The sequence below is a fragment of the Doryrhamphus excisus genome, linkage group LG4 (genome assembly GCF_037039965.1).
Source record: "Doryrhamphus excisus strain RoL-2023G ecotype Guam linkage group LG4, RoL_Dexc_Guam_v1.1, whole genome shotgun sequence".
Lineage (NCBI taxonomy): Eukaryota > Metazoa > Chordata > Actinopteri > Syngnathiformes > Syngnathidae > Doryrhamphus > Doryrhamphus excisus.
Genome location: NC_136360.1, coordinates 15,954,351 through 15,973,157, shown reverse-complemented (window position 1 = coordinate 15,973,157; position 18,807 = coordinate 15,954,351).

The window sequence follows — 18,807 nt, the reverse complement described above, 5'->3', positions numbered from 1 at the left end:
GTCCGAGACTGACTCATTGACTCTGAGACTGACTAATTGAGTCTGAGACTGACTCATTGAGTCCAAGACTGACTCATTGAGCCCAAGACTGACTCATTGATTCTAAGACTGACTCATTGAGTCCAAGACTGATTTATGGAGTCCAAGACTGATTCATTGAGTCCAAGACTGACTCATTGAGTCCAAAACTGATTCATTGAGTTCCAGACTGACTCATGAAGTCCCAGACTGACTCATTGAGTCCCGGACTGACTCATTGAGTCCAAGACTGATTCATTGAGTCCTAGACTGATCCATTGAGTCCCAGGCTGACTCAGTGAGTGTGAGACTGACTCATTGAGCCTAAGACTGACTCATTGAGCCCAAGACGTGACTCATTGAGCCCATCACTGATTCATTGAGTCCAATACTGACTCATTGATTCCAAGACTGACTCATTGTGTCTAAGACTGATTGGGTCTGAGACTCACTAATTGAGTCCAAGACTGACTCATGGAGTCCAAGACTGATTCATTGAGTCCCAGGCTAGCTGAGGACCCCGTTAAAGGGCGAAGACAAACCCCTGGCTATCGAGCCTCCTGTGCCAGGCTCTTGATGCTGGTTCTGAAACTTGAACGGGTGTAAAAGAGGCCATGTTTGAACAAATCTCAACAGCATGCTGGATCTCCACTTGAAACCAAAGCAGGCTGAAGCATCAGGAGAATGTGACATGAAAGACCATAAAATTTGACAGAACATCAGTGAAATTCTACACTTCAACTGGAATTTTAGAAGTCACGGCGTTTCCCTCACAGTCAAAATAAAAGCCCATTTCTTCCTCCTGTATCTCCTCCATGCAGTAAAGGCTGCCTTTTAGGGAAATGAGAAGATGGGGATTTAGTCTGCCATCCATGATGGATGGAGGCAGCGGCGTAGATGAGGTGAGATGTGAGATGCTCACTTGCTGCAGAGTCCAAATGAAGATGAAAGAGAGGCGTTTAAACTATTTGCCTTTGTGTTTCATCTCCTCGGAGGCTTGTTGTCTCTCACGCGGCTGGGACAAATCCATTAGATGCGGCGTATCTCGCCGGCCGCAGGCGTCACCTCAGCCGCTGTCATTCTGGCAGCCAGTGAAAGAGACGGCGGCAGATAAGACGGTCGAGACGCAGACATGAGCCAACTAATAACAAACCAATCCTCGCCGTCTAAAATTAGAACGCCGGTTATCACCGTGAGCGTGGGAAATGTACAATCAACAAATACCACAAGTGAGAGAGATGAGATGTGAAAAGCGTGGAGTCGTCATTCCATACCTGAGAAAAACAGCTTTCACTTTAAGAACAAATCAGATATCTAAAGAAGTACACTGCAACGTAAGCGCAACGGTTTTTACATCAAAATTACAATTTCTTTACTAATACAACGCCAAATTTCACACTTGGAAGAGAACTACATCTGCAATTTAATATTAAATGGAGTAGATAGGAACATCTCCTAGGCAGCGCTGGAGAGAACGTTAAGCCCCCCAGCCAAGGTCTAGCAAGGTCTCTAAAGGGAAACCGAGTTCTTCAACCTCATAAGTCAACCTGGATGTGGCTGACTTCCTGTTAACCATTTGTTTGGTGTAATGGTATGATCCGGTTTCAACCAGTTGTTGGTGTAATGGTCTGATCCGGTTTCAACCAGCTGTTGGTGTGATGGTCTGATCCGGTTTCAACCAGTTAACCATTTGTTGGTGTGATGGTTTGATCTGGTTTCAACCAGTTAACCATTTTTTGGTTTGATGGTCTGATCCGGTTTCAACCAGTTGTTAATATAATGGTCTGATCCAGTTTCAAGCAGTTAACCATTTGTTGGTGTGATGGTCTGATCCGGTGTCAACCATTTGTTGGTGTGATGGTCTGATCCGGTTTCAACCAGTTAACCATTTTTTGGTGTGATGGTCTGATTCGGTTTCAATCAGTTAACCATTTTTTGGTGTGATGGTCTGATCCGGTTTCAACCAGTTGTTAATATAATGGTCTGATCCAGTTTCAACCAGTTAACCATTTGGTGGTGTAATGGTCTGATCCGGTTTCAATGAGTTAGCCATTTTTTGGTGTGATGGTCTGATCCGGTTTCAACCAGTTGTTGGTGTGATGGTCTGATCCAATTTCAACCAGTTAACCATTTGTTGGTGTGATGGTCTGATCCAGTTTCAACCAGTTGTTAATGTAATGATCTGATCCAGTTTCAACCAGTTGTTAATGTAATGATCTGATCCAGTTTCAACCAGTTGTTAATGTAATGGATCCGGTTTCAACCAGTTTACCAGTTGTTGGTATGATGGTCTGATCCGGTTTCAACCAGTTAACCATTCGTTGGTGTGATGGTCTGATCCGGTTTCAACCAGTTGTTGGTGTAATGGTCTGATCCGGTTTCAACCAGTTAACCAGTCTGATCTGGTTTCAACCAGTTAACCATTTGTTGGTGTAATGGTCTGATCCGGTTTCAACCAGTTAACCATTTTTTGGTATAATGGTCTGATCTGGTTTCAACCAGTTAACCATGTGTTGGTGTAATGGTCTGATCCGATTTCAACCAGTCTTGGCTAGAAGGCTGGCATGACTCCTAATGAAAATGATTAATCGCTGCTTGATGGTGATTAATTAGTTCCAGTATCGTCACAGTGCAGCAAGTCACAGCACACAACTTTGATGCGTTCAAGGACTGCAAAAGAAATGAGAAATCTCAGCACTGGATGAGTATGAGTGAAGCATGAAGTCATAAAATAATAAACCATTGTTGGCTCTCAAACAGTGGTGCGTGTATGCTGTCATATGACCTGTATTACACGTATGCATACATTATTACTGGTTTATGGTGATTGAGAAAATTGAGCGGAAAAAATAATATTTGGAGGAAAAGAAAAATCTGACCAAAAATGTGCAAATCTGCACGTTTGTGGATGCTGAATTGCAAACGATGCCTTTTTTCCTTGTATGGTTGCTGTCAGTCTGCTCAAATGTAACCTTTGGTAAAAACCTTTTAGTTGGCAGTAAACGTCTTTTCCTTACGCCGTAAAACCCACGTTCTTCCTGGACTATCAGGCCGATTGGGTCAGCCTGTCGGATGAAATGAAAATGGAATGTTTTTACATACTTTTCTGTCCAACTTTGTAAAACAAATTGTATTTACAGAAGTTTTTATGTTTCCCTGTTGGAACTATTCAGAAACGGCTTCATGTATGAAAGAAATGTATAAAAGTATAAACGTATATTGTAATGAATGCATGATTTGGATCCTCAACTAGTATCACATTCTTTGTTGAAGTCGATAAAAATTATTATTTTCCGCACCTTCCATCTTCAGTGTTCTACAAAGCCCAACTCCACAAAGTAATGTTGATGGAGGAAGTTTAGACGTGAAAAAACAAAGGCAGAAGGTTGCAAAAAGGTAAAAGTCCAAATCCTTTTTTATGTCTTGGCTGGAGCTTTGCAAAATAAAAGTCTGCCAGACAGACGTTGTATTATGTTTCACTCTGTTGGAGCAATACATAATATTAGCTAATGCGCTATGTCTACTTAGTCAAATTGAATAAATCTACCACTTTAATGGCTGAAACAGAGTAAAGTCGTTTTTTTATCTCCTTCTAATAGCGACTTTACAACATGGCCACATGATAAGACTCTCTCATACTTTTTCCATTACTTTGACCTACCAGCCACCAGACGACCAATTTGCGAGAGTGACTTCTTAACAGAAGCAGAGTTACGATGATCCGCAAAAACGATGAAAAATACTGCTATCATTATGACACCATTTGTAGTATTTCCTGTAGTAGTACAATCTTTGCTCGCCTTAAAAGTAAAAGAGTAAGCGCGTCAGTACAACTTCCTACATTGTTTACAACAGGGGTCTCAAACTCGCGGCCCGCGGGCCAAATGTGTCCCACGAAACGCTACTTTGAGGCCCCCACCTTGATACCAAAGTTTAATGTTGAAATGACAGCTTAAAGCTATGTGCACACCGGACACAATGAACATGATTTTGCCCCGCCAAATCTGTTACCCCGCCCTGTTTTGCTTTGGATTAGCAATGAAGCTAAAGGCTTATGACGCTGGGTACAAATAAATGCAGGAAATGATTTGGAATAAAACACGTAAATAAATACACGTCAAGATAAAGAGTCTCATCAAACATGTTGTTAAAGTTACAACGCTGCTCCCAGATGGAACTGAGTACGATGCTAACTTGCTAATTGGGTCAAATTATTAAGTTTCATTAATGTTCATGTTAAAGGTTAAATAACTGTTAATACTGTACATTTGAATCTGAAAAAAATTATTTCTCTACCAACTGTATGTGGTTTCTTACGTTTTTCTTATTTGTTATTTTTGTTTTATTATTATTTACTTATTTATTATTATTTTTATCTTATTTTGTGTATAGAAAAATACAAATTAAGATATTTGAGAACAGTGGAATGTTTTATCAGATATTTTGGTGTGGAAATGCGGAACCAAAGTACTGAAAAAGTGTATGGTATAGCAGAAGCAAAAGCATTGAAGATAGTTTTTTTTATTGATTTTTTTTTCCAGTTTTTAATAAATGCGTTTTTTTTTTTTTTGAAAACCTGATGCGGCCCGGCTTCACCCAGAACCTAGCTCCGGTGGCCCCCAGGTAAATTGAGTTTGAGACCCCTGGTTTACAATAAGGTGCATTTCCCGATGAAAACGTCTTACTATATTCAGGGTTTGGGAATCGTACGTCACATGCAACCCAACAGGTGACTTCTCTCCAGGTGAGTCAGAGCTTTTCTTCCCGTCACTGACACAAAGCAACCCGGACTGGAAAGGTTTTCTGCATCCTTTTCCATCAGTACAAAACAACACCGATCGAAGGAACCGTCTGGTATCATCCAATGTAGTCCTCGATGGCGCCAACCTGCAACACATTGCCATGGAAACACAACTCGGAGCAGGAGGAAGTGAACTGTACTTCTTTAGTGGAAAAGTCAAAGGTCATCGAGTGCAGACGGTCTAGTTCTACCAGAACAATAGGAATTCCTTGCACCGAGCTGGCTTCTCCCACATTCCCACCAGATGAAACGGATAGTGTTTTTCCAATGCGTGTTTCCTTAGACAAAACGTCTCATGTTTCATTCAGAAGTCCGATATCTGCCGACACGGTACTTGGCATTCGCCACGCTCATGAGTCGTCATCGATGGCGCAAGTAGGCTACCTCGCTAACCCCAGATAAGTTTTTTGTCGGAAATTTGTAGCTTTGCTTGTTATCTCTTCAGCCATAAATCTGGTGTCTGGTGTTTTCTTTTCAGAGAGCCGGTCTGATCCGATGCTTGGAGAAGATGACAATAGAAGCATTGAAGTGATTGATACTTCTGGGATGCCATGTTTTCACAGGCGAGGGGGGGGGGGGAGCCAACACTTTAGTTTCTCCAAATGAAAAACAAATGGAGTCAGATGGAAAGTTGCAGAGGGATGGAAAGGGATCGCTACTTTTGTGGTTCCTTGTCAGCCGCAAGGTCACATACCAGGACTCGGGATCCCCCACAGCGGCGGGCTTTTTGTTTCGACGGCGGCCCATTTTAGTGCTCTGAGGGCTGCAACAATCATGGAAATTGGCCAGTTGGAAATGCTCCAGTGGTTCCCACCGGCGAGCGGCACCCTTGACATTCACAGCGGATAAACTCAGCTGTGCCTGACATTTACATTTCATTCATAGGAAAGAACGAGAAGCCGGGAAGCTTGAAGTGACAAACCCAGAATCCATGAAATCCAGCAATGGCTTGCCGGGTATCGGACGTTTGGGTCGCTTTACTCTGGCATTTATCATGAAACCCTTGAGACGCTCGGCCAATTACCTCATTAACTAATGCGTCCCTTAACTGATTGGCCTGGTAGCCCAGAGATGGCGCAGAAAGGGGTAATGAGTAAGCTTTGGGCTTTTTTCAAAGCATCCAAAACAGTCTTTGGTATCTGGCAAATGGTTTGTGAGGGAATCTGATTACGTCTAAGCATTTGCTCTTAATTTTACTCCAACTGCAACTAGCCTGCTCATGCATGGGGAATGGGTTTTAAATCAGGTGCTTCATGTGGGCAAAGTTAGTCAAACGGATAGTTGGGCTTTGTGTCCTTGGTGTCCTGAACCCAGTTCTGGTGGGGTTTGGGTCCCGAGGAAAGTAGTTCCGGCTCGTTGCTGGGGACGACAAAGTATAGAGTTGGGTTTCTCTAAAAAATATGCCTTCAAAAGCATCAAACATTGCCATCAAAAAAAAAATCAGACCTTACTTAGTTATTTTCTCTGCCGTGGATTCGCTAATTTCGCTCCCCCCTATCCATTGTTACGAACATTTGCTTTTAATTTTACTCCAACGTTAACTTGCCTGCTCATGCATGGGGAATGGGTTTTAAATCAGGTGCTTCATGTTGGCAAAGTTAGTCAAACGGATAGTGGGTCAACTTTGTTGACATGAAGCAGTAAAGTTCCGCCCCACTTGGTGTCCTGAACCTAGTTCTGTTGGAGTTAGGGTCCTGAGGAAAGTAGTTCCGGCTCGTTGCTGGGGACAACGAAGTAAAGAGTTGGGCTTCTCTGAACAATAGTCCTTCCCTATCCATTGTTACGAACATTTGCTTCAGCGGTTTCACTGCTGGGATGGTGAAAGTAAACAAACCAAAGGGATATCTTTATGAACCAGAACACACGGATCGGGGGTTGGGAAAAAACGATGGAGACGTTCTTCACATGCATCTCAGGATGCGTTTCGTCTCTCGGACGATAAACTGCAAAAGTCGAACTCACCATGTTCTTGTTCATCGGAAGGTCGGTTGGCCATCCCTTACTTCACGCTGGTTGCCATGTTTTTATTGATATGTTGTCCAGCTGATAAATAAAAAAAACGTGCTAAATGCTAAATGCTAAATGAGGTCCAGAAGGACTTGAAATTCCAGGATCTCTTGAAATGCTTTTAAATCAATAGTCAAATGTAGGACAGATGCTGAACTATGCATCTGCTTCTCATAAGTCTACTGTACATCTGTTTTATTTGTATATAGCTGTATCGCTCGCCCGTACAATCTTGTCATTGTCGCTTCTGTATTGGCTGTCGGAATCTTGCTGCTTCCTTGGCCAGATCCCTCTTCATTGCCTCTTCATCGCCATGACGCTAACCTCGATGAATAAAGGCAAAATCAACCAAACATTGTTTTGAGAAGCCAAACTCTTGACTTAACCGTCCCACTAATTCACTTTCCTCAGCAGTGACTTTTATTTTGATTCCCTTTTTTCAAATATTGGTCTTTTTTATTTTTTCCATTAATTATTAGCAAAAGTTAAGCTAGGTTTAAAGCTAGGTTTAATAAAAATATTTTTGATGATCACATGTTGTTATTCATGAAACTTTATTCAGGTTTTAGCTTGTTAAACTGGATTTAATTTATGGTTGAAAATAAATTAATGATAAGGCCCAAGTTCGATTCCAGCCTCGGCCATCTCTGTGTAGAGTTAGTATGTTCTCCCCGTGCATGCGTGGGTCTCCTTCGGGTACTCCGGTTTCTCCCACATTCCAAAAACATGCTAGGTTAATTAGCTCCTCCAAATTGTCCATAGGTATGAATGTGAGTGTGAATGGTTGTTTGTCTATATGTGCCCTGTGATTGGCTGGCCACCAGTCCAGGGTTAATGATTAATTAATGAGATCAATGAAATCAGTGTTAATATTTAATGCACTGAAAAAATCAGGCCTCAACGCCAAAAGGTTAAGAAGCCCTGTTTTAGAGCCTTGTAGACATGAAGTAACACCCCTATAGTCAACTTTACACCCCCACCATCCAAAAAGTGGACATAAAAATAGAAAATAAGTCATCATATCATAAAAAAGCTAGTACTGACAGCGTACTCCTGGTGGTTATTGTATCTATTGTAACGTGACCCACACCTATGCAGAGTGGACTGTTTCCACTTCCTTTAGTGAACACCAAGGTCCTCAGACGGTTGGGCTCAATGTCTATGGGACTCAGATCAATGACCACAGTAACCAAGGATAGCCGCCCTCATGGCAGCTTCCAAATGCGTCTTATATTTTCTTGAAGCTTTATTCATTGTACTACATGGACAGAGGTATTTGTATTGGTTGTGTCCTCTCAGGGAAGTACCATGATGAGCTCCTCTTTGTGTATTTCACGTGTACAATACTAGAATGCTTGATGTGCTGCCAGGGTTTTAGATTATGGACAAAAACCCAATTTCGCCCAGCTACGACTAATTTCATCAGACACGTCGGTCAAATTAGCCAAAGTGCTAGCCCGGGTTCGTCATGGCGACTGCTGTGTGGCGTTCAATTACTCCTGGCTGCCAGCTTGGCCTTGTCAAGGAGTCAGCCTTCCGCCTTGTGTTGCATGCATCAGCCAATTACTCAATCAATCTGGGAGGGGGGGGACCAAATAGACATGGAATGAAAATAAACTCCTTTTCCCGTAGAATGAAGCACATTAGCGTTAATGAATCCAAGCTGCTGCTTTCTGACCATCTGAGGAGGATACGTGTACGCTTGAAGGACATCATGCCAAACATTACGTGCTGGCAAGACAACGCTTGCCAATATCAACCAAGCGGTGAAGACACGCTGTCCCAATGAGGTGGTTGCAAATAGAGGGGATCATATCTTAGAATAGTCCCAAGCGGAGTTTTTACAAGACCTGCATGCTGGGACTCACCTGAAGGCCACCAAACCTGAAGAAGAAAGCAGTGCTGTAAAAGGGAGCGGAGATGGACAACTGAGCTAATGAGCCATGGTGGGTGGAGACTGGTGGGTGGAGACTAGCATCTCCATGTAGCGCAACTCTGTTTTCAGGGGAAGGTTAGCAGCTGTATTGTAAATATACACAAACGTATGAGTACTACACACGTCTACACGTTGGTAGGTCTGCCCTGAAAGGAAAGCTGCTTGCACCCCCCAGGGGGGCCCACCCCAATATTGGATGTGCCTGACAATTGAGTGGAATCATCAGTTGGTCCCTCAGTCTTGGCTCAGGAAGCGGTCTCGAGAAGCAGTCTTGAGAAGCGATCTAGAAAAGCAGTTTAGAGAAGCGGTCTAGCGAAGCCGTCTAGAGAAGCGGTCCTGAGAAGCGGTCTAGAGAAGCGGTCAAGAGAAGCAGTCTAGAGAGGCGGTCTAGAGAGGCGGTCTAGAGAAGCGATCTCGAGAAGCGATCTCGAGAAGCGATCTCGAGAAGCGATCTTGAGAAGCAATCTAGAAAAGCGGTCTGGAGAAGCAGTTTAAAGAAGTGGCCTAGAGAAGCGGCCTAGAGAAGCGGCCTAGAGAAGCGTCTTAGAGAAGCGGTCTCGAGAAGCTGTCTAGAGAAGCGATCTAGAGAAGCGGTCCAGAGAAGCGGTCCAGAGAAGCGGTCCAGAGAAGCGGTCTAGAGAAGCGATCTCGAGAAGCGATCTCGAGAAGCGATCTAGAAAAGCGGTCTAGAGAAGCAGTTTACAGAAGTGGCCTAGAGAAGCGGCTTAGATAAGCGGCTTAGTGAAGTGGCCTAGAGAAGCGGCCTAGAGAAGCGGCCTAGAGAAGCGGCCAAGAGAAGCGGTCTAGAGAAACGGTCTAGAGAAGCGGTTTAAAGAAGCTGCCTAGAGAAGCGGCCTACAAAAGCGGCCTAGAGAAGCGACCTAGAGAAGCGGCCTAGAGAAGCGATCTAGAGAAGCGATCTAGAGAAGCGGTCTAGAGAAGCAGTCTCGAGAAGCGGCCTAGGTAATTGATCTGGAGAAGCGACCACGTTGGCCAGAAAGACGGATCCAGTGTGGTTCCTTCTTAGCTTTTTAACCTTATTTTTACAAAATGTGTTTTTTGTGCTGAGCGTAGATTTGGCGTTGATCAAATGTGGACTTTACCGTATTGCTATTTCCAAATGTTTGGCTAGGAGGTATTAATCATCTAAGCAAAGACAGTTGTCAGTACATCTGATATTCCTGTCCCACTATCATCCCATCATATCCCACTGGTGTGTGTCCTCCATCTTTAATAGCTACTAGATCATCTATCAAACGAGCCTCAGACAAAAGCAGCCATGTTGATTGAAGTTCTACGTATATCTCCATATCTCCAATTATTCCATTCATCTCACTCCGAGGATTGGCTTCACGTTTTTCAAAGCTCTCCGATGAAGAGATACGTCAAATAAAACTCGTGTCGCGACCTTTCGCTCTCCCTCCTTCCAAGACATCTGAGAGAGGTTGGGCTGGTTGCCTCAGCTGTTCCTGGGTTTCTGGCCTAGCGATAAGCTGATCCGGCACCCCCGCCCTGTTTACTCTTTGACCTCGCAGCTCCTAGTTTAATGACCTTCGGTGGAATGGGCCGCTGTCTCTCACGGAGATGATTCCTGCGGCAGCCTCATCGCACCAAGCTTTTCAGGAACATGCGGTGTTTGGCGGCAAAATGAAGTCAACATCTGGGAAGGAAATAAAATGCAAATAACTCAACGCCACAAATCCTGGTTCTCATTTCCACTTGGGGGGGGGGGGGCAGCAACTCCAAGCCTTCCATCATGCATCTATTAGCCACACTTACAGTGCCGCTAAACAGATTTACGCTTAATGCAGATGTCACAATTACTGGCCATATTGCTCTGATCTAAGACATCCCTAATATCGTGTGCATGTTCTTCTTTTCTCCTCGGAGAACTCTTTCCAAGCTCGGAGTTTCCATCTAAGTAATCTGTGATTATCTCCACGTTGCACTGAGGAAAGTTCATATTCATACTATCATGAAAAACAAACATGTATATGTGTTTTCACACAGCCAACTGCCGTTTGACGCCCCTGCACAACCCAAAGCTCCACGATTCCAATGGAGCAAGCAGACCAGATTGTGGTGGAATTTCCATGTCATGCCAGTAATGTTGGGACCGCCAGGGTTACATTTTTTAAACTTGTATCCAACTTTCAGGGTCCTGCAATTGGTGCGCTCCTGCAAATGTTGAAGGAGACATGGCCTCCTCTCGCAGATGACGTCTGATGGTTCTTGGACTACACTCGGCACCAGGAACAACCTAGGACCAAGCGGATATATAAGACTTTACTTCCATGGAATTTATGTTGTCAGGCAAAGCCTGACGGTCTAGAAAAGTGGCCTAGAGAAGTGGCCTTAAGCAGTGGCCTTGAGAAGCGACCTTGAGAAGTGACCTTGAGAAGCAATCTAGAGAAGCGGTCCAGAGAAGCGGTCCAGAGAAGTGGTCCTGAGAAGCGGTGTCGAGAAGCGGCCTCGAGAAGCGGCCTCGAGAAGCGGCCTCGAGAAGCGATCTAGAGAAGCGGTCTAGAGAAGCGGTCTAGAGAAGCGGTCTAGAGAAGCGATCCAGAGAAGCGGTCTTGAGAAGTGATCCAGAGAAGCGGTCTCGAGAAGCGGTCTCGAGAAGCTGTCTAGAGAAGCTGTCTAGAGAAGCGGTCTAGAGAAACGGTCTCGACCGCATTCTAGAGAAGCGGTCTAGAGAAGCGGTCTAGACCGCATTCTACAGAAGCGGTCCAGACCGCATTCTACAGAAGCGGTCCAGACCGCATTCTACAGAAGCGGTCTAGAGAAGCGGTCTAGAGAAGTGGTCTAGACCGCATTCTAGAGAAGCGGTCTAGAGAAGCGGTCTAGAGAAGCGGTCTAGAGAAGCGGTCTAGAGAAGCGATCTAGAGAAGCGGTCTAGAGAAGCGGTCTAGACCGCGGTCTAGAGAAGAGGCCTAGAGAAGTGACCACGTTGGCCAGAAAGATGGATCCAGTGCTGTTCAGTACTTCCATGGAATTTATGTTGTCAGTGTTGGTCGGTTCCTCTGATGGGGTTTAGGCCAGCAGAGAAGATCTTGCTGGCCCTGACTGCCTGCCAATACTGGTAAACAAAAAAGGTGTCCGCATCCATTTGAAAGGTTTACCACCAGCCATTACTAACAGGAAGCCGATGTTGAGTACGTGACGCAAGCAAAAGTATCATCCTATCTCCTCATGGTCAAGAACTCATAGATCATACTTAGCACACGCATCTTTGGAAGGCCGGCGACCAAAGATGGACACATTGATGGATGTGCAGGCGGTCCATCATGAGATGCCCAAGTTGGAAAAAAGTTGATCCCGTCTGGCTCCCGGACCGCCCCGAGTCAAGGTGGCGACGTGAAGGAGCGTGAATGATGGATGAAGATGCATGACTGCAGTCAGACCATCAGATTAGTGGTTTGTTGTATCTCATGTTGTCGTGTAATCAATGCCGTTCCCAAGCAGCTCGCCGGTTTGATCTGCTATCTCCCGATGTCTGGTCCCGACGATGCCAGAACTACGAGACTGCAATCAGACGGCCGCACGATTACGTACTTGCTTTTCATCTCAGCCGTACAGCAACCATTTGCACCATGGCGCTAATGGAAGCCAGCCTTGAATCTCTGTTGGTTTATCGCACATCTTTAGCTGATTATGCTTGTAAATGGATTCGATATCCTCTATAGTCGTGCCAATGACCAATGTTACACGATTCCCAGTGAGGAGGACGTAGCAGTACACGTGTTTGAGAAAGGAAAATATGCCATGCCTACGTTTGGATCAGCTTAGAGCTGGCAAATGCCGATTACCGTGGTATACAAATACTTCCGTAATTCAGCAGTAATGACTCAGCACAGTAATCACGCAGATGAACACAAAATTAATTAAAACCTCAGAGAGAGAGAGGCTTAAGTACGCAAGCTTGACTTTATCATCCTTTTCTCTGCAGGAGGAATAAACAAAAATCCAAAAATACCCCAATACCATTTTCCGACATAGACTGTCGTACCATTGTTTATTTCAATGAAGTATTTATTTATGATTAGTATTGTTACTATAATACGAAATACACTTTTTAAACCAGGGGTCTCAAACACGCGGCCTGCGGGCCACTAGTTTGAGGCCCCTGCCTTGATATGAAAGTTTAATGTTAGTGCGGCCCGCGCAAATTTGATATGGATGCTGTATGGTATCATGTACCCAGAAAAAATTATTACGTTTGATTAATGTTCATGTTAAAGGTTAAATAACTGTTAATAGTTATCCTCCCTATCCGTGTGGAAGTGGTAAGTTTTTGGCTATTTAAGTTGAAAGGAAATAACTTGAAGGCTACCGTTTAGGTCGCTAGCTCTCTAGTTTGCGAGTTAGCATGTGTCTCAAGACCCTGCAGTTGCGCAATATGTTGTAAATAAAAAGAGTATAAATGTGACTATAGTCGTGTTTTGTCATGTCTACAGGGCTCTAATAATGATTTGTTCATTTTAATCTGGAAAAAAATATTTGTCTACCCACCAACTATATGTGGTTTCTTAAGTTTTTATTATTTGCCGTTTTATTATTAGTATATTTATTTATTACTGATTGATTGATTTTCTTTACTGTTGATTTGTTTATTTATTTTTCATCTTATTTTGTGTAGAAAAATAAAAAGTAAGATATTTGAGAACAGTGGAATGTTTTATCAGAGCTTTTCTTGTAGAAAATCGAAACCAAAGCAAAGTTTATTCATTTTTCTGTTTTTAATAAATGCGTTTTTTTTTTTTGGAAAACCTGATGCGGCCCAGTCTCGCCCAGACCCTAGCTCCAGTGGCCCCCAAGTAAATTGAGTTTGAGACCCCTGCTTTAAACAAAACGACCAGACATATTTGGTGAAGATTGGATTCGGTATCGGAAACAGAATCAGGAAGAAGCTAGCTAGCTAGCGCGGACATCTTGCGTTTGTTGTTCTGCACGTCAAAAGGAGCCTAAAACACGGATTCATGTGTCAGTCTTTGTTGGCTGTTTGTGAATGTTGTGTTGGTTCACATCCTGGTTATCTCCTGGGGGTGAAGCCCCCCCCAACGACATCTCAGTGTATTCCTCCTAGGTGGTCTAATGCTCGCTAATAGTGTGAAAAATGTGCTAGAAAAAATGCTTTTTTGCCTGACAATTTGAAGCCTGCATGACAGACATAACAAAACAAACGTCACACAAAGCCACGGTTTATCCCACCGAAGCTGCAGCCTCGTCCGTCTGAAAGATGCTGAGAATCCACCTGAAAACGTGCTGGTTTGCGCTGTCAATTAGCCGGCGCTTTTCCAGACTGGGGGCGATGCCTTGAGTGGGTTGTCAGACTCGGAGTTCCTGGACTTGGACAGATGAACATCTGGCAGCCCAGAGAGGAAAAACACACAAAAGAATAAAGTGACGGTGGGTCGGCGTTGGGCTCTAATGGGCTTAAATGGCTTACCTGAGCAACAGCAAACCACATCCTGTCCAACACGCCCGAAGGTCCCCGTCAATCTGGGCTCTGAAACGGGTCTTTGACCGAGGAAAAGAATGTGCCAAGGCAGAAGAAATGTTGATGTTATGAAAATAACGCTTTGCTAGGTGTGGCGATGGGAAGAAAGAGAAGTAGGACGGCTTTACCGGAGCTGCAGCAATTCCAGAAATCAACTGTTCTCTCCTGGCATCACTTGAATGGCATTCAGGCATCAAGCCTCCACGCCACAGTGTATTATTAGCCAGAAGTAGCGATGCCACTTCATATCAGGCGTAGAAGAAGCGCAGTCACTGAGGTTTGGGAGCGCCATCCGAAGGTAAAGAACATCTTGCAGTACTTTGTGGTGTCTGAGCTGGGCTGCAATTTCCAGTTCCATCCAGGACTCAAACCGAAGGTTTTTTTTTTAGAAAAGACACATCCACCGAAGAAGCCGGGAGACAGAAAAAAGGGACTTCGAGAAGCGATCTCGAGAAGCGATCTCGAGAAGCGGTCTAGAGAAGCGGTCTAGAGAAGCGGTCTGGAGAAGCGGTCTGGAGAAGCGGTCTGGAGAAGCGGTCTGGAGAAGCGGTCTGGAGAAGCGGTCTAGAGAAGCAATCTAGAGAAGCGGCCTAGAGAAGCGATCTAGAGAAGCGATCTAGAGAAGCAGTTTAAAGAAGCGGCCTAGAGAAGCGATCTAGAGAAGCAGTTTAAAGAAGCGGCCTAGAGAAGCGGCCTAGAGAAGCGGCCTGGAGAAGCGGTCTGGAGAAGAGGTCTAGAAAAGCCATCTAGAGAAGCAGTTTAAAGAAGCAGTTTAAAGAAGCAGCTTAGAGAAGCGGCCTAGAGAAGCGGTCTAGAGAAGCGGTCTAGAGAAGCGGTCTATAGAAAGGGTCTGGAAAAGCGGTCTGGAGAAGCGGTCTGGAGAAGCGGTCTAGAGAAGCGGTCTAGAGAAGCAATCTAGAGAAGCAGTTTAAAGAAGCGGCCTAGAGAAGCGGCCTAGAGTAGCGGCCTAGAGTAGCGGCCTAGAGAAGCGGCCTGGAGAAGCGGTCTGGAGAAGAGGTCTAGAAAAGCCATCTAGAGAAGCAGTTTAAAGAAGCAGTTTAAAGAAGCAGTTTAAAGAAGCGGCCTAGAGAAGCGGCCTAGAGAAGCGGCCTAGAGAAGCGGCCTAGAGAAGCGGCCTAGAGAAGCGGTCTATAGAACGGGTCTGGAGAAGCGGTCTGGAGAAGTGGTCTGGAGAAGCGGTCTAGAGAAGCGGTCCGGAGAAGCGGTCTAGAGAAGCGATCTAGAGAAGCGGTCTAGAGAAGCGACCTAGAGAAGCAGTTTAAAGAAGTGGCCTAGAGAAGCAGCCTAGAGTAGCGGCCTAGAGTAGCGGCCTAGAGAAGCGGCCTGGAGAAGCGGTCTGGAGAAGAGGTCTAGAAAAGCCATCTAGAGAAGCAGTTTAAAGAAGCGGCCTAGAGAAGCGGTCTAGAGAAGCGGTCTATAGAAAGGGTCTGGAGAAGCGGTCTGGAGAAGCGGTCTGGAGAAGCGGTCTGGAGAAGCGGTCTGGAGAAGCGGTCTGGAGAAGCGGTCTAGAGAAGCGATCTAGAGAAGCGGTCTAGAGAAGCAGTTTAAAGAAGCGGCCTCGAGTAGTGGCCTAGAGTAGCGGCCTAGAGAAGCGGCCTGGAGAAGCGGTCTCGAGAAGTGGCCTAGATAAGAGGTCTAGAGAAGCGGTCTAGTGAAGCGGTCTAAAGAAGCGGTCTAAAGAAGAGGTCTAGAGAAGCGATTTAAAGAAGCGGCCTAGAGAAGCGGCCTGGAGAAGCGGTCTAGAGAAGCGGTGTAGAGAAGCGGTCTAGAGAAGCAATTTAAAGAAGCGGCCTAGAGAAGCGGTCTAGAGAAGCGATTTAAAGAAGCGGCCTAGAGAAGCGGCCTAGAGAAGCGGTCTAGAGAAGCGATCTAGAGAAGCGGTCTAGAGAAGCGGTTTAAAGAAGACGCCTGGAGAAGCGGTCTAGAGAAACAGTCTCGAGAAGCGGTCTAGGTAATCGATCTGGAGAAGCGACTACGTTGGCCAGAAAGACGGATCCAGTGTGGTTCCTTCTTAGCGTTCAGAAATCCCTATTTTTAACCTTATTTTTACAAAATGTGTTTTTTGTGCTGAGCGTAGATTTGCCGTTGATCAAATGTGGACTTTACCGTATTGCTATTTCCAAATGTTTGGCTAGGAGGTATCATTGGCTATGAGCTAGCATCCCATCAGATCTGCAATTTCCAGTTCCATCCAGGACTCAAACCGAAGGGTTCGTTTCTCAGCCCTTTTTAGAAAAGACACATCCACGGAAGACGCCAGGAGACAGAAAAAAGGGCTTGAAGTGTAATGAGCACATCAGAAAATGTTGCAGGCTCTCATTTATTTGCTGCTGCTGCAGAACTTTCACCTCTGGTCCACTTTGAAGATTCTTCATAGCATCCGTTGTATGGAATAAAAACGCTGATGAATATTTCAGTTGATTGCTTTCAAGTAATAACTGGAAGTAAACGTTGTTATCACGCTCCATAGTGGGTGTCCAAAGGGTGGCCTGGTGGCCATATTGGCTCGAATCACATTCTAAAAATGTCACTTCAGAAGAAAACTATTTAAAAAATACAACAGCAAAAATGGAAATCAAGAATAAAACCAAAATAATAAAACTTAAATTAGTTGGAATGTAAACTTTTAAATTACGAGAAAAAAACAAAATAAAATTAGGTTGTCATTTTCAGAAAATTAGTTTGAGGAAAAAGTTATATTATGGGAATAAAGTCCAAATATATTAAATAATGACATAATACAGAACGATTGTTCCAGAAGATACGGGCCAAGCGGTGGAGTGTAGTGGTTATCACATTCACCTCACACGCGAAAGGTCCCCGGTTTGAATGTGAGTGTGAATGGTTGTTTGTCTATATGCGCCCTGTGATTGGCTGGCCACCAGTCCAGGGTGGACCCCGCCTCTCAGCCGAAGACAGCTGGGATAGGCTCCAGCATAGTGAAGTTAAGCATAGAAAATGGATGGAAGGAAGGTAAGATACTTGGGAAAAAGCAAAAACCAAAGTCCTGGTAATAAAAAGTAACCTTTCTAACGTGTATAAAAAAGCTGAGATGAAGTATTTCCCCAGAAATATAAAACCTCCTTAGCGTATTTACGTGCAGCTTTCCAAAATATCAAAGTGTCCATTTCCTTCTTCAGTATTCAGTTCTTGGTGGAAACTAAAACCAACTTGGACTTAGTTTTAAAAAGATGATTTAAGTCATGATAAACATCATTACTCCATCAAATGGTCCTTCTGGTCCACAACCAGTAGAAGCAAAGGGATGGGATTGTCACGTGACAGCCTAATTAATGTGTCCTAATTAACTGCTCAGGCTAAAGTGGCACAGTCGGAGGTCATCCAGTCTTTGGATTTGTACCGTACATTGACCTTTTGTATTATTCTTGCATTAAAGCTGAGTACCTGAACGTTAGATCACGACCTCAGCCAACTGGCCTGATTGGTTTATTCCAGTATTCCCAGTTTACATAGAATTACACATAATAGTCAATTGGATGGATCTCATTTATGCAGTAAAGCACTCAGAGTAGAATGTGGGGAATTGATATCCAATCCCGTTTAGAGGCCCTGCATTAGTGTCACCAATCAACTTGTATTTAGTTGGAGTCTAATAATGACCTGAAAACAGGAGGACGTGTGAAGCATATGGGAAACAGAGGCTGGGAAAGGACCAGGAATGCCGCTGCGGCAGCCTAGCTCGGAGTGAAGTCGGGCGGCGAGTGAGCTCGGCAGGAGGGAGGGGGAGCCGGAGGACCGTGATGGAGGTCAGAGTGGCAGCTTCTCTTTCCAGGCTGAGACAAGCAGAGATGGTTACATCACCCAAGCAAGTCGGAACATGAGTCTGCGGGGGTTATGGAACAAGATCACCAAGTCAGGTACGGGTCCGAATGATCACATTCCCAAATTAGCCGATTTTATTTGCAGGTTTTATTCCGTTTTTTGTCTCCGTAAAGTCAGTAATCGTTCATAGATCTGATCGAATAAGTCAATACGCCTCAATGTCAACATGTTTACGTCTTTATGCTTCACTGCTAAGGTTGTTTTCAATGAGCACTGAGCTGTTTGGTGGTCCTTGAACGCACCACCAATACCATCAGTTAGGTGGCTCTGATGTCAGATGTTTAGCTGATGGGTGGGGAATCTAACCCGGCGACCAATTAGCATGCTGCTAATGCTACTTACATCCATTCCCGCCTTCAGCTATGGTCACATGGACGCAAGGCCCCAAATAGCCGTCCTCGGCTATGCCTGCCGCAACTAGCGCATCCAAATCAAAGGAGAGATGATTGGCAGCTAAAAAAGACTTGCCAGTTGGGAAGCCGGTATGCCAAGGTACCACTGGATAAATGACAATAAAAAATAAAACTCACAGCGACAGGAGATTAAAAAAATTAGCGTTCAGGCTAAACTCACCACCAAAAACAGCCGTTCCATTGTCCATTTATCTCTTGCTCAATATTTGGTACTCAAACTACGTTGAGGACCGAGGGTCAAACAGGACCTGCATCATTCCTATCCCCA